Genomic DNA, 16863 nt, shown 5'->3' with positions numbered 1-16863 from the left:
AGATGAGTGATGGATAGGTACAGGCAGGTAGGGAGACTCAGGGGAACATTGTTCTTACTGGGAGGTAAGAAAAAGCTGTTTGTAGACAGATGTTATTTCGGCAATTTCAGAAAGTTTAAGCTGGCTTGACTATTTTCTCAGAGCATATTGGTGGGAAGTGACTCTCCACTCTCATCAATAATTCCTATAATTAAATATTGTTGTCAGTGCAGTTTAGAGTCCTCTGAAAGGTAAATAAGTATCCAGTAAATACCTAAGAGTCTTGATCTGGAAAGAGCTAGTTATATTTTTGAGATAATTGTAGTGATATTCTCTTTTCAAGTGGGTAAATCTATGACACACTTGCAGGAGAAGGTGTAGTTGACCACTCCTTACATTTTGTTTGTTGTTTGTTTTAATTCCCATGATGGAATGTTGTTTTACTAATGAATTTGGCAGGTAGACTGAATCATGTACATTCTCCATATATCCAACTTGTCATTCAAACAAATAACAACTGAAATTTTTGTCTCTGAAGCAATTACTATGAGAAAATGGTTAACAATATGCCTATGTTTTATAGACAACTATGTTTCTGTTTCCTAGTTTGGGTTTTCCAAGTTGGGCAAATGGTCTATAATACGTCTTGAGTATTACACCCTGCATCCCTGACTAATTCTTCCAGAACCTAGTCATAATCTGCATCCAGTATGATGCTAAATGCTTGCCTGTCAGGGACAAGACAAAAACTAGATTCTCTTCTGAGAAGTGTCTCTTTTGATAAGATTGGAAAATAGGGTGATAAGAGTTGAACTGACATTGCTACAAATTTCTTTAAAAAGATGAGTAGTTTAATGTCTTTTCATTTTTAGTTTCAAGTTATGCTTCTCCAGAAGAAATGCTACCAAAACTTTATTGTGTCCTTTTTAAAGTATCACATTTGGATGAAATGTGGCAAAGTAAAAATTGGTTAAACTGAGTATACGGTTACAAGGACTTTCTCTTTACTATTTTTACAACTTTTCAGTAAGTTCAATATTATTTCAAAATAAAAAGTTAAAGTATAATTATGATTAACACTTTTGGACATATTACATAATAAATTCTCAATGACATCTGTGGTTTTATTAGAGAATCTTGAAAACTGTTTTTGAGGCTATTGAATCACTGAGGTGGTTTTTTTGTTGTTGCTATTATTTTGTTTTTCTTTGTGTCTATGTTTGTCTTAAACATAATCATGATGATGATTTATTCTGATTATGTTAACTATAAATATTCAATATTAATGGCTACATTATTGACAATTCTTTTCCATGTTTTTATGATGCTTTGCTCTAATTTAAAAGATAAAGGAAGTAGATATTTAATGAATGCTTATTAGGTCCAGATTTTTGCTAGGTGTTTTTACTCATGTTGTCTAATTTAAGTCTTATAATAACCCAATGAGTTTATGTGATGTTATCTCAATATTTTAAATGAAGAAAATGATTTTCAGTACACATTTTTTCAAGGTCATATAATTTTAGTAAATGAGTGAACACTGGAATCCAAAGCTATCTCACTATTAGCTAATGGTCTTTTGATGCATTAGTTTCTACTCACAATTGAAATGCTTATTTTCAAATGTTAGTATGTATTTTCTATGTCCAAAATTAATTATAAACGTGATAAGGGAAAATTTCAGAAAAAAACAAGTGTTCAATTAAACATTTCTCAGGGCGCCTGGGTGGCTCACTAGGTTAAGCATCTGCCTTCAGCTCTGGTCATGAGCCTGGAGTCCTGGGATCAAGCCCCACATTGGGCTCCCTGCTCAGCAGGGAGTCTCCTTCCCCCTATGCCCCTCCCCCTGCTTGTGCCCTCTCTCTCTCTTGCTCACTCTCTCTCTCAAATAAATAAATAAAATCTTTAAAAATAAAATAAAATAAACATTTCTCAAGTACCTGAGATGTATAGAACAATACAGTCATAGTACCAATTATTCTGCAAATTCATAGATCTTTTTTATCTTTATTATATGTTTTTAACTTAGAAGTTCACTAGATCATTAAAACACACATTCAAACCTGTAGTTGGCATGATTAATACACATCTTTTATATTTCATTAACTATGGTTCTAGCACAATGATTCCCAACCGGAATGAGGAGCTATCTCAACTGACTGCCTACCACCACCCCACCTCAACCCCTTAGGCTATAACTGAATCTGGCATGATTTAAAAATTGAGTGTGTAATCTTAAAAAAGCTTTACATGTAATTCTTGACAAATCCCTGTCAAAATTTTTCCATAATCTCATTTTGTAAATTAGGAATAAAGTTCTATTCTGAGATTGTATCACAATTCAAGAAAGTAAATCAGAGAAGCATTTATCCTCCTATGACATTGCTAGTTACTGTTGGCTTTGATCTGATCTACATAAAAACCTAATATTTGAGAAGTTTAAAGTTTCTCAAAAGAAATTGCATGTTGTATCATTAATATACTTGGCTTTAATAATTTTTTTATTAACAACAAATACCAGTCAGGCAAATAAAATCTCCAAAGTCATCCTTTAATCCCCGCTAACATCCATATACCTTCTATCACCAAATAATTTCACTTGTACTTTGAAATAAATATATATATGCTATATATATATATATCTTCTTCTTTGAATTGTCACAACTATGCTTATATTACTATATTACCATATAGTATGGTTTCTATAGCTTATATTACTATACACTTGGATTGTTGCAGTAGAATGAATTGTCATCTCCAAATACAAATTTGTATGTATGCCCATATGTGTCTCCACCAAAACTTATATTAACTTGTAAAAAACTTGCATTTTCAGTTGCCAAACATGCAGCAGTTAACTTTGCTCACTCTTCTTTTTCTTTTTTTAAATCCCTCTCTTACAATGGTCAAGTCACTAAATAAAATAACACACAGTGTAAACAATCCATTGCTTAAAATCATCAAAGGTATGAATAGTAAAAGAAGATAAAGGAAAGGGTACCAAAGCCATTATTTTATGAATACATTTCTTATTAAATCATAAATCCAAACAAGATGGTAGAGAAGCCCATAAAAAGACATACAAACACAACTCTTTCAAAAAACACCTCTTTTCAATATAGATAACAGTTTCAGAGTTAAATTCTCCAGAGCAGAGTAGCCTATTTTAAAATGTTGCTAAACCCCATTATATACGTTATACTTTCTTCAGAAACTAAATGTTCAAAATGACAGTAGAAGCAGAAAACCACCACTCTGTTTTAATGTGCCAGTTTTTGCCACTTCTCATATACTTGGTAGAATTTGAGACATTTAGGAACAGGGTTTATTACTGATTAAGAAGCTACATTATCTTATCAGATAATAGAAGATTCAAGAATACTACTAAGACTCAAATAAAAAACTACTACTTGTTTATACCTTCTTTATACCCAAGTGATGTAACTTCACATGCGGTATCTATTTCAATACTAGGAGGGAAAAAATGGCTTATTTTATGAAAGAAAGCATTGTTCCAGATCATGAGAATACAGAGAGAATCTTTGCTTTTGGGTGAGCTGAGTGAATAGGTAAATGTCTGAGATCAAATAGCCGCTTACACAGGAAATAACAGGGCTGACCTAGGTCTTCTAAATGGAAGTGTAGAACTCTCTTTACTCCAGTTTATATACCAAAGGTATCCTCAAGCAAAGAGAAAGTGTAAGTGTAATCACCTCTATTAGCAAAGAAGTCTATTAAATAGGCTCTCAGCCTGGCCCAGCCAACCACCTCAAAAATAAGGCATATAACTATTAACTAAGAGAAAGAAGGACACCTGTTTTACTGTTATTGACAAAGTGGTCACAAAATTTTCATTCCCATACTCTATTGTTTATGAGTCTGGAGTATTGTCTTTTTTATGAAGGAAAGCCCATTGGTATTGCAAAGACTGTCTAGAATGGGTGACCTAAGAACTGGCAAATGCTTTATTCCACTTAAACAAAATGTAACAAACTCCTTTTATATGGAGAGGCAAAAGATCCAGGATAGCCAACACAATGCTGAAGGGGAAAGACAAAGAGATTATGCAACTTCAAGACTTACTATAAAGCTATCGTGGGCGCCTGGGTGGCTCAGTTGGTTAAGCGACTGCCTTCGGCTCAGGTCATGATCCTGGAGTCCCGGGATCGAGTCCCGCATCGGGCTCCCTGCTCGGCGGGGAGTCTGCTTCTCCCTCTGACCCTCCTCCCTCTCATGCTCTCTGTCTCTCATTCTCTCTCTCTCAAATAAATAAATAAATAAATCTTTAAAAAAAAAAAAAAAAAGACTTACTATAAAGCTATCGTAATCAAAAAAAAAAAAAAAAAGTATGGTGCTGGTGAAAGAATGAATAAATCAATGAAACAGCATGGGAAGTCCAGAAGTTGAGCCATATAAATATAGTCAACTGATTTTTGACAAAGGTGCGAAGACAATAAAATAATGAAAAAATAGTCTTTTCAACAAATGGTGCTGAAAACATCAGGCATCCACATGTAAAAAAAGGAACCTAAACATGACTATATATCTTTCACAAAAATTAACTCAAATTTGATGATAGACTTAAATGTAAACTGCAAAAGTATAAAACTCTTAGATCACACGGGTGAAAATCCAGATGACCTTGGATATCACAAGACTTTTAGATATAACCCCAAAGACATGATCCATGAAAGAAATAATTGATAAGCTGGACTTCATTAAAATTAAAAACTTGTGTTTTGTGAAAAATGCTGTCAGAGAATGAGAAGAGAAGCCATAGACTGGGAGGGAAGCTTTGCAAAAGAGAAATCTGATAAAATGGAGAACTCAATACTCAACAATAAGAAAACAATCTGCTTTAAAAATGGGCCAAAGACTTTAACAGACACCTCACCAAACAAGACATACAGACGACAAATAAACATATGAAAAATCCTCTGCATCATATGTCATCAGGGAAATGCAAATTAAAGCACAGATACAGCCCTATATACCTATTAGAGTGGCCAAAATCCAAAACACTGACAATATCAAGTGCTGGCCATGATGTAGAGCAACAGAAACTTTTATTTATTCCGAAGTAACACAGACTCTTTGGAAGACAGTTTGGCCATTTCTTACAAAATGAAACATGCTCTTACCATATGATCTAGCAATTATGCTTCTTAGTATTTACCCAAATTAGTTGAAAATTTACATCCACACAACAACCTGTACATGGTTTATAGTAACTTTATTCATAATTACCAAAACTTGAAAACAACCAAGATGTTATTCAGTAGGAGAATGGATAAATAAAACATGATACATCTAAACAATGGAATATTATTCTGCACTACAAAGAATTGAGCTAACAAGTCTAACATATATACATATATATAAATATATGACATTTTGGAAAAGGCAAAACTATGAAGACAGTAAAAAGATTTTTTGCCATGTGTTTGCCATGGCTTTGAGGAAGGGATGAGTAGACAACATGGAAGATTTTTAGGGTAAACTACTCTGTTGGATACTATAATGGTTGATCTGTGCCATCATACATTTGTCAAAACTCATAGAATGTACAACACAAGAGTGAACTCTAATGTAAACTGTGGCCTTTAGATGATAATAATGCATCAATACAGATTCAGTGATTGTAATGAAGGCGCCCCTGTGGTTCAGAAAGTTGATAGTGGAGGAAGCTGTGTGACTGTGAGAGCATGGGTTATATAGGAATTCTTTGTACTTTCTGCTTAATTCTGCTGTGAACCTAAAACTGCTCTGAAAAATAAAATCTATTTAATAAAAAATATATTGACCTCCTGCTATGGGCCAGGTATTGTTATTGACCTTGGGAGTATAAAAGTGTATTAAACACGTTGTAATGATGGAGATAGATAGTTAAAGAGCTAATTTCAATATAATTGAATGATAAGATAGTGGTATACATAGAGCACAGAAAAGAGAAGATAATGAAGCAAAAATAAAAGCCAGAGAAAACTTCTTGGAGGAGATTTTGCTTTCTGCTTGAGCAAAGTCTTAGAAGAATTGTGTGATATGGCACAATACTATAGAATTGTCACTAATATGAGAGGGAAATGAAAGATTGTTTCAATTTAGCACATTGGCAAAAATACCATTTCAATATTTCAACTTGATACAATGTATGCTAGAAATGTTATTGCTGGAAATATTTTTTATAATCTATGAAAAAATTCCAATACTGCATATTTGGAATAAGTGCTCAGAGGGTAAAAAATTATTATTAGTCAATTATATTTTACAGTTATCATTTATGAAACATTACCAACAATTGAATACTTTTCTCTGTTTGGTACTTACTTCTATTGCTTTCCATCAGTTAAGTCATGAAGGGGATGTATTGCTTTACGTAGCTGAAAAAGTTTAGAGATAAATATAAATTTAAACAAGGCTGGACACAGGACTCCTGGAAGGTAATTAAGATCATGTCTATCTCCATTCTTTGACTTGGCTTTAGTTGATATTGGCTTCATTTTCAGCCTCCACATGGTACTTAAATGGCTGCCAATAGCTCCAAGAGAATTGTGCCTTGTGTTCGCATCAAATGGAAAAGAGAATGCAGTTCCTGTTCAGGACAAAGGATTATTTATTCGTGTCTAGGTAAATTTAACATGGGTCCCAGAACCAGTCACCAGGCCAGCAAGAGAAAGTTATTCTAATTGATGTGACCTGGGTAAAAGGCCCCACTCCTGGAGTCAGGGGATAGAAACCAAATTAAATTTTAAAGAAATAACTTAAAAGAGGCATGATTCCCCACCAGAAATTCATGATACTGAAGAAAGGAGGATAGGTGCCTGGCCGCCAAAAATCTTCAAATGTCTGTGAGGTATAAACTATGAACTGTGCCTCAGTATCCAATATCCCTTCTTTTCTCTGGTAATAGAACATTTGAACATCAGCCTTACACATAATCCCCTGGTATAGACTGTATCTCCTAGTTTCTCTTGAAACTGTATGAAGTTATTTATCTGAGTGTGAGCAGAGGTATGTGTGAAACGTCCAGGTGATCTCCTTAAAAATTGTTGCTCTTAACTCTGCCTCTGTCCCAGTCTGTATGCAGTGAAATGGCAGGAGTTTTTGGTCACATTGGAAGACAAATCTAGAACCAGTCACTCCTTCAGTACCAAAAGGAAGATTCCTATTATTTTAAAGGAAGAATGTGTATGTGTTTGTTTTCAATTAATTTATTTATACGTACCATGCTCATTTTCATACAGTAACTATTATAATTGCTAAGAATGATGCCAGGATCAGGAATGAGGTTTGCCTAGGGAAAGAGAGACATTTTCAATTCATATGCATAATATAAAACTATTCATACTATTTCTAAACACCACTTCTTTCAAAATGTAAAATTTATTAATAGGGAAAAAAATGGTTCCAAATTGGACACTTGCCCAAAGCAAACAATGAATTCGGATTCAACATTGTTTAGATTTACGCTTGTTTTACTGATGAGATAAATGACACAGATCAATCCTTCTTTGGCCAAATAGAATGGTTTTTAGACCTGTTCCTGAAAAGAAAGTTACTAATATTTGTCAAGTGTACCATCAAAATTATCAGAAAATAAGCAGATATAATATTCTACTTCAGGACGGATTGTTTTAAACACAAAATGTGATTAATTTTGACATAAACCATGTTATGGTTCTAATTAAGTGTCCTGGTGGGTTAGTCTGTGTTGAGAAGATTCCCTGACCCTTAATGACAAGTATAAATGAGAAGCATGGTTCATTCAGACAAGAGATGTGAAGGCTTCCATGACAGCCCTTTTTCTTGTAGAAAAGCATAACATTCAGAGCTGCAAAAATTAAATGGGATTGAAAAGCATCATTTTCTTAATGAAGTGCAGATTGTCAATATACTCATATTACTATCATTTCATAGGTTGGTGGGTCAAATGGTTTGAGTTCTTAAATAATACTTCTAAATACTTGACCTTTCACATACCTCTCTTTATGCTGTGAGATTTTGAGCAATACAAGTAATATGTACATTCAAGGGTTGCGAAATTCCATAAGATCCAAGACTGCAGAACTTTTATCAAAGTCTCCTCCTTTAGGGGAAAAAAAAAGAGAGAGAGATTCTGATTATCATTATTTAACAGGTAAAAATAATTATGCATTTTTATGGCAATTTTACCTTGTTTCTCAACTTCTGAGGTAAAAAATAAAGCTGTACATTTGTTTTTTAACTGTTTTTGCTGTGTCCCAAAGATTTTGAATTGTGTTCCCATTTTTATTTGTCTCCAGGTATTTTTTTTTTATTCCCTCTTTGATTTCTTCATTGACCCACTGGTTGTTTATATTTAGTAGCATGTTGTTTAGCCTTCATGTGTTTGTGTTTTCTCCAGTTTTTTTCTTGTAATTGATTTCTAGTTTCATACTTTGTGGTCACAAAGGATGCTTGGTATGATTTCAGTCTTTTAAAACTTACTGAGACTTGTTTTGTGGCCAATATATTGTCTATCCTGGACATGTTCCATGGACACTTGAAAGAAATATGTATTCTGTTTTGGATGGAATGTTCTGTATATATCTATTAAGTCCATCTAGTCTAATGTGTCATTCAAAGCCACTGTTTCCTTATTGATTTCCTGTCTAGATAATCTATCTATTAATGTAAGTGGGCTGTTAAAGTCCCCTAGTATTATTGTATTACTGTCAATTTCTCCCTTTATGTCTGTTAATATTTGCTTTATACATTTAGGTGCTCTTAAGGTGAGTGCATAGATATTTACAATTGTTATATCCTTTTGTTGGATTAATCAGTTTGTCATGTAATACCTTTCTTTGTCTCTTGTTATAGTCTTTGTTTCAAAGTCTATTTTTCTGATATAAGTATGACTACCCCAGCCTTTTTGTTGCTTCTGTTTTTATGGAATATCTTTTTCTAGCCCTTCATTTTCAGTCTGTATGTGTCTTTAGGTCTACTGTGAGTCTCTTGTAGGTGATATATAGATGAGTCTTTTTTTTGGATCCATTCAGCAACTCCATGTGTTTTCATTGGAGCATTTAGACCATTTACATTTAAAGTAATTATTGATAGGTCTGTATTTATTACCATCTTGTTAATTGTTTCTGATTGTATTTGTAGTTCTCTTTTCCTTTCTTCTTCTTTTGCTCTCTTCTCTTGTGATTTGATGACTTTCTTTAGTATTTTGCTTGGATTCCTTTCTCTTTATTTTTTGTGTACTTAAGTTTTTGGTTTGTGGTTACCACTAGGTTCATATACAACATCCAGTGAAGACAATGGCCTACCTTGATTCACTGGCAATAATAGGCAAGTAGGATAAAGATTCAGTTGCATGCCCCCACAAAACTCGCATATTCAACCAGAAGTTAAATGTCATGATATACTAGTCACACTTCTACCTTCTTGATATAATGTCTGATATACTAGCATTAAATTTTTATTTAGATTCATACTGTTGGTCATTAAGACAACTTGTTAGAAAATGTATTTGTCCTGATATGTTTTTGTATATATATACCATATAAAATTAAAATGTAATTTTTGTATGTCAATATAGATAAAAAATTAAAGCACATAAAATAATACATTTTCATAATAATATTTAAAAACAAAGTCACAGACACTCCAAAGCTAGTTGATTTCTTGCAGCTTATTAACCAACAATTATTTATATATATATTTTTAAAAATTTACTATATATCAGACCTATTTCTGAGAGTTTTCAATGTATTAACTCAATAAATAATCCCAACAATTCCATAAAGATAGTATTATTACTGTCTCCATTTTACAGACAAGGAACTGAAGCATATAAATTTTATATACCTTGTTCAGGGTCAGTGGTAGCATTCTAACCAGTCTGGTTCCATACTTTATCCTGTATTGCCTTTAAGAAGATCAAATCTATTATAAGGAAAATATCCATGTTTGAAAGAAGGGTATTGATGAAATATAAAAGTCTATCTATCTGGGTGCTTGGGTGGCTCAGTCAGTTAAGTGTTTGACTCTTGATTTCAGCTCAGGTGTGATCTCAGGGTCAGTAGATGGAGCCCCAGAGTAGAAGGACCAGTCTTTCTCAGCAGGGAGTCTGCTTGAGATTCTCTCCCTCTTCCTCTGCCCCTCCCCCCACTCTTGTCCTCTCTCTCCCTAAAATAAATAAATAAATCTTAAAAATACATCATCTATCTATAGATAAAATGACATATATAGATATATAGATATAGATATAGATACAGTAGTAATACATAAACACACACACACACCTGAAAGTATACATAGTGGTTGCCATAGTTCCAACACTTGCTTTAATTTTAGTCTTTATGAAGCCCAAATCACTTTTATAATGGTACTTTTTCTAGATGTCTACTAGGTCTGAATCTGTGCTTATAGACTTTGAAGTGCCATGTCCTAAGTTTTAAGATATTTAATGTACTATGGAAAAGAGATTGAGATTAAAAAGGAGGGGGATGCCTGGTAAGCACTCTGGATCCTTGTAACCAGAATATGGCAAGAGACAGTTTTGCTCTGGGAAAGGGAGACTTATTTGCGGCAGAACATTCTGTGGGTGGGGGAGATGGCATTAGAGGGTACTCTCAATGTATTCCTCTCATTTGCAAGTTGATTTAAAAGCAATTCCAGTATGATTAACATACAGTGTTATGTTAGTTTCAAGTGTACAATATAGTGATTTAACAATCTGTACATTACTCAGTGTTTATCATGATGAGTGCACTATTAATCCCCTTCACCTATTTCACCCATCTCCCCACACATCTCCCCTCTGATAACCATCAGTTTCTTCTCTATTGTTAAGAATCTGTTCTTTGGTTTGTCTCTTTTTTCCTTTGTCCATTTTTTTTGTTTCTTAAATTCCACGTATGAGTGAAATCATACGGAATTTGTATTTCTCTGACTGACTTACTTCACTTAGCATTATACTCTTTACATGCATTCATGTTTTTACAAATGGCAAGATTTTGTTCTTTTTTACGGCTGAGTAATATTCTTTTGTGTGTATATACCACATCTTCTTTATCCATTCATCTGTTGATGGACACTTGGGTGGCTTCCATATTTTGACTATTGTAAATAATGCTTCAGTAAACATAGGGGTGCATATATCTTTTCAAATTAGTGTTTTCATTCTCTTTGGGTAAATATCCAGGAGTGGAATTACTGGATCATATGGCAATTCTATTTCTAACTTTCTGAGGAACTTCCATTCTGTTTTCCACAGTGGCTGCACCAGGTTGCATTCCCAGCAACAGAGCACAAGGGTTCCTTTTTCTCCACATCCTCACCAATACGTATTTTTCTTGTGTTGTTGATTTTAGCCATTCTGAGAGGTGTGAAGTGATATCTCATTTACATTTTTCTGATGGTAAGTGATAATGAGCATGTTTTCATGTGTCTGTTGGCCATTTGGATGTCTTCCTTGTAAAAATGTTCATTCCTTCTGCCCGTTTTTAATTGGATTATTTGTTTTTTGGTGGTTGAGTTTGATAAGTTCTTTATATATTTTATATACTAACCCTTTATCAGATATGTCATTTATCAGATATCCCATTCTGTAGGCTGCCTTTTAGTTTTGTTGATTATTTCCTTAACTGTGCAGAAGCTTTTTATCTTGATGTAGTCCCAGTAGTTTATTTTTGCTTTTGTTTCCCTTGCCTCAGTAGACGTAATCTAGAAAAATATTGCTAGGGCCAATGTCAGAGAAATTAACGCTTGTGCTTTTGTCTAGGATTTTTATTGTTTTAGTTCTTACATTTAGGTCTTTAATCTACTTTCAGTTTATTTTTGTATATGGTATAAGGAAGTGGTCCACTTTCATTCTTTTTCATGTAGCTGTCCAGTTTTCTTTTAATTTTTTTTTTTTAAGATTTTATTTATTTGTGAGAGAGAGAATGAGAGACAGAGAGGGAGGAGGTTCAGAGGGAGAAGCAGACTCCCCGCTGAGCAGGGAGCCCCATGTGGGACTCGATCCCGGGACTCCAGGATCATGACCTGAGCCGAAGGCAGTCGCTTAACCAACTGAGCCACCCAGGCGCCCATAGCTGTCCGGTTTTCTCAACACCATTTGTTGAAGAGACTGTCTTTTTCCCATGGCATATTCTTGCTTCCTTTGTCAGAGATTAACTGACCATAATCATGGGTTTATTTCAGGGCTCTCTATTCTGTTCTAATGATGTATGTCTAGTTTTCTGCCAGTACCATACAATTTTGATTACTACAGCTTTGTAGTATATCTTGAAATATGAGATTGGGGTCTCTCCAGTTTTGTTCTTTTTCAAGATTGCTTTGACTATTCAGTGTCTTTTGTGGTTCCATACAAATTTTAGGATTGTTTGTTCTAGTTCTATGAAAACTACTGTTGGTATTTTGATAGAGATTGCATTAGAATTGTAGATTGTTTTGGGTAGTTTTAACAATATTTGTTCTTCCAATCCATGAGTATGAATTATCTTTCCATTTGTGTCATCTTTAATTTCTTTCTTGTACTTGTAGTTTTCCGAGTACAGGTTTTTCACCTCCTTGGTTAAGTTTATTCCTAGGTGGAATTGTAAATGGGACTCTTCTTAATTTCTCTTTCTGTTACTGCATTATTAGTGTATAGCAAAGCAGTGGATTTCTGCCTTTTGATTTTGTGTCCTACAACATTAATAAACTCATTTATCAGTTCTAATAGTTTTTTTAGTGGGGTCTTTAGGGTTTTCTATATATATAGTATCATGTCATCTGCAAATAGTGAAAACTTTTACTTCTTCCTTACCCATTTGGATGCATTTTACCCTTTTTCTTGTCTGACTTCTGTGGCTAGGATTTCCAGTATTATATTGAGTAAAATTGATGAGAGTAGACATCCTTATCTTGTTCCTAATCTTGGGGGAAAAGCTTTCAGTTTCTCACCACTGACTATGATAGCTGTGGGTTTTTCATATATGGCCTTTGTTATGTTGAGGTATATTTCCTTTAAACCTACTTTGTTGAGGGTTTTTTTTTTTTATCATGAGTGGATATTGTACTTTGTCAAATGCTTTTTCTACATCTATTGCAATGATCATATTGTTTTTATCATTTGTCTTGTTTATCATGTAGATTGATTTGAGGATATGGAACCACCCTTACATCCCAGGAATTAATCCCACTTGGTCATGGTAAATTATTTTTTTAATGTATTGTTGGATTCAGGTTGCTCATATTTTGTTGAAGATTTTTGCATCTATGTTCATTAGAGATATTGACCTGTAGTTCTCTTTTTTTAGTAGGGTCTTTCTGGTTTTGGTGTCAGGGTAATGCTGGCCTCATAGAATGAATTTGGAAGTTTTCCTTCCTCTTCTGTTTTTTGGAATAGTTTGAGAAGAATAGGTATTAATTCTTCTTTAAATGTTTGGTAGAATTGACCTGTGAAGCCATCTGGTCCTGTACTTTCATTTGTTGGGAGTTTTTTGATTACTGATTCAATTTCTATTCTGGTAGTTAGTTTGTTCAAATTTTCTTTTTCTTCCTGGTTCAGTTTTGGGGGGTTATATGTTTCTAGAAATTTACCCATTTCTTCTAGGTTGCCCAGATGATGGCATATAATTTTTCCTAATATTCTCTTATAACCCTTTGTATTTCTGTGGTGTCAGTTGTTACCTCTTTCATTTTTTATTTTGTTTATTTGAGTCCTCTCTCTCTTCTCTCTCTCTCTCTGAATGAACCTGCCTAACAGTTTATAAATTTTATTGATCTTTTCAAAGAACTATCTCCTGGTTTCATTGATCGCTTCTACTGTTCTTTTTAGTTTCTATTTCAATTATTTGTGTTCTAATCTTTATGATATCCTTCCTTCCACTGATTTTAGGTTTTGTTTGTTGTTTTTCGAACTCCTTTAGATATGAGGATAGGTTGTTTATTTGAGATTTTGCTTGCATCTTGAGGTAGGCTTGTATTGCTATGAACTCCCCTCTTAGGATTACTTTTGCTGTATCCCAAAGATTTTGAACCATTGTGTTTTCATTTTCATTTGTGTCCACATATTTTTTTTAAATTTTCTCTTTGAGTTCTTGGTCAACCCATTCATTGTTTAGTAGCATGTTATTTTACCTCCATATATTTGTGTTCTTTCCAGATTTTTTTCTTTTTGTTGATTTCTAGTTTCATAGTGTTGTGGTCAGAAAGGATGCATGATATGACCTCATTTTTTTTTTTTTTTTGTATTTGTTTAGACTTGTTTTGTGGCCTAATATGTGATCTATTCTGTAGAATATACCATGTGTCTTTGAAAAGAATGTCTTTTCAAAGAAAGAAAAGTAAAGAAAGAAAAGAATATGTTTTCTGCTGTTTTAAGCCAGAATATTCTGAGTGTATCTGTTAGATCCATGTGGTTCAATGTATAATTCAAAGTCACATTTTCCTTTTTGATTTTCTGGATAATCTATCAGTTGATATAAGTAGGGTGTTAAAGTCCCCTATTGTTATTGTAGTACTATTGATTATTTCCTTTATGTCTGTTACTGACTGCTTTATGTATTTGGGTGCTCCCATGTTGGGTACATAATTATTTACAATTGTTTTATCTTCTTGTTGAATTGTTCCTTTTATGATTATATATATAGTGTCCTTCTTTGTTTCTTATTAGAGTCTTTCTTTGAAAGTCTATTTTGTCTGATAAAAGTATTGCTACCCCAGGTTTCTTTTCACTTTCATTTGTGTGATAAATACTTTTCTATCCCTTCATTTTCAATCTGCAAGTATCTTTAGTTTTGAAATGAGTCTCTAGTAGGCAGCATATAGATGGGTTTGCTTTTTAATCTATTCTGCCACCATATGTCTTTTTTTAAAAGATTTTATTTATTTGTCAGAGAGAGAGAGAAAGAGAGAGATAGCATAAGCAGGGGGAGGGGTAGAGGGAGAAGCAGACTCTCCGCTGAGCAGGAAGCCCACTGAGCCAGGGAGCCCGCTGAGCAGGGAGCCCAATGTGGGATTCGATCCCAGGATCCCGGGATCATGGCCTGAGCCAAAGGCAGACACTTAACTGACTGAGCCACCCAGTCACTCCACCCTATGTCTTTTGAATGAAATGTTTTGTCCATTTACATTCAAAGTAATTATTAATAAGTAAGTACTATTGCCATTTTGGTACTTGTTTTATGGTTGTTTCTGTAGTTCTTCTCTGTTCCTTTCTCTCTTGCTCTCTTCTCTCATGGTTTACTGGCTTTTTATAGTGATATACTTGGATCCCTTTCTATTTATTTTTTACATATATTACTAGTTTTTTTTGTTACCATTAGGTTTGTATATAGCATCTTATCCATATAGCAGTTTATACTAAGTTAAAGGTCCCTCAAGTTTGAACCCATTCTTTACTCCTCCCCCAACACTTTAGATATATGGCATCATACTTATATCCTTTTATTTTGTGAATCCCTTGGCTGATTTTTATAGATATACTTTTTACTGTTTTTGTGCTTCCTACTTTTCTTTTTTTTTAAGATTTTATTTATTTATTTGACAGAGAGCTAGAGAGAGAGAGCACAAGTAGGCAGAGAGGCAGGCAGAGGGAGAGGGAGAAGCAGGCTCTCTGCTAAGCAGGGGAGCCCAATGCGGGGCTCAATCCCAGGACCCCAGGATCATGACCTGACCCGAAGGCAGCCGCTTAACCAACTGAGCCACCAGACACCCCAGCTTCCTACTTTTCTTACTGCCATTTATGTTCTTTTCTTTTGACTCAAAGAGTCCCTTTTAACATTTCTTGTTGGGCTGGTTTAGTGGTCACTGATTCCTTTAATTTTTATTTGTTTGGGATACTCTTTATTTTTCTTTCTATTCTGAATGATACCCTTGCTGGTTTGAGTATTCTTAGTGGTAGTTTGTTTCTTTTTTTTTTTTTTTTTCTTTTAGCACTTGAATGTATAATGACAGTCCCTCCTGATCTGCAAGGTTTTTGCTGAAAAAATCAGCTGATAGCCTTATGGGGTTTCCCTTGGATATAACTCTTTCCTCTTCCTTTGCTGATTTTAAAATTCTCTCTTTATTGCTACCTTTTGCCATTTTAGTTACTATCTGTCTTGGTGTGGACTTCCTTAGGTTGATTTTGTTGGGGGCTCTCTGTGCCTTCTGGATCTGGATTTCTGTTTCCTTCCTTAGATTTGGGAAGTTTTCAGGTATTATTTCTTCAAGTATATTTTCTGCCCTGTTTTCTCTTTCTTCTTCTTCTGGGATCCCTATAATATGAATGTAATTACACTTGATGGTATTGCTGAGTTCTCTAAGTCTATTTATATTTTTATATTTTTTTCACTCACCTGTCAGCTCAATTGCTTTCTATTACTCTGTCCTCCAAACCACTGTTCTCTCATGCCTCCTTTAGTCTACTATTTATTCCATTTAGTGTATTTTTAATTCAGTTATTGAGTTCTTCATCTCTTTTTGGTTCTTTTTTTTTATGTTTTCTTTCTCTTTGTTGAGGTCTCACTGTAGTCTTTCACTCTTTTCTCAAGTCCAGTAAGTGTCTTTATGACCATTACTTTAAATTCTCTATTAGACATATTACTAATTTCTGTTTCATTTAGTTCTGTTGCTGTGATTTTGTCCTGTTCTTTATTTGGGACATATTCCTCTGTCTCCTCATTTTGTCTAACTCTCTATTTCTTTGTGTTGGAAAAGTCAGCTCCATCTCCTGTTCTTGAAAGTAATGGCCTTATGAAGAAAAGGTCCAGCAGTGTCCTGAAGTGCAATGTCTTCTGTTTCCAAGAACCTGGTGTTTCAGGGGTGCCTCCTATGTGTTGCATGTACCCTATTTTTGTTGCTGAGTCACTTTTGCCTTCATTCATCTACAATGGCTCTCTTTCCCACTTGTTGTGGACAGTGTTTGGTCCCTGTGTTGTTAGTGGG

Source organism: Leptonychotes weddellii, chromosome 4 (genome assembly GCF_054177405.1).
Source record: "Leptonychotes weddellii isolate Sample4059 chromosome 4, ASM5417740v2, whole genome shotgun sequence".
Classification (NCBI taxonomy): Eukaryota; Metazoa; Chordata; class Mammalia; order Carnivora; family Phocidae; genus Leptonychotes; species Leptonychotes weddellii.
Note: the sequence above shows the minus strand (reverse complement) of the source record.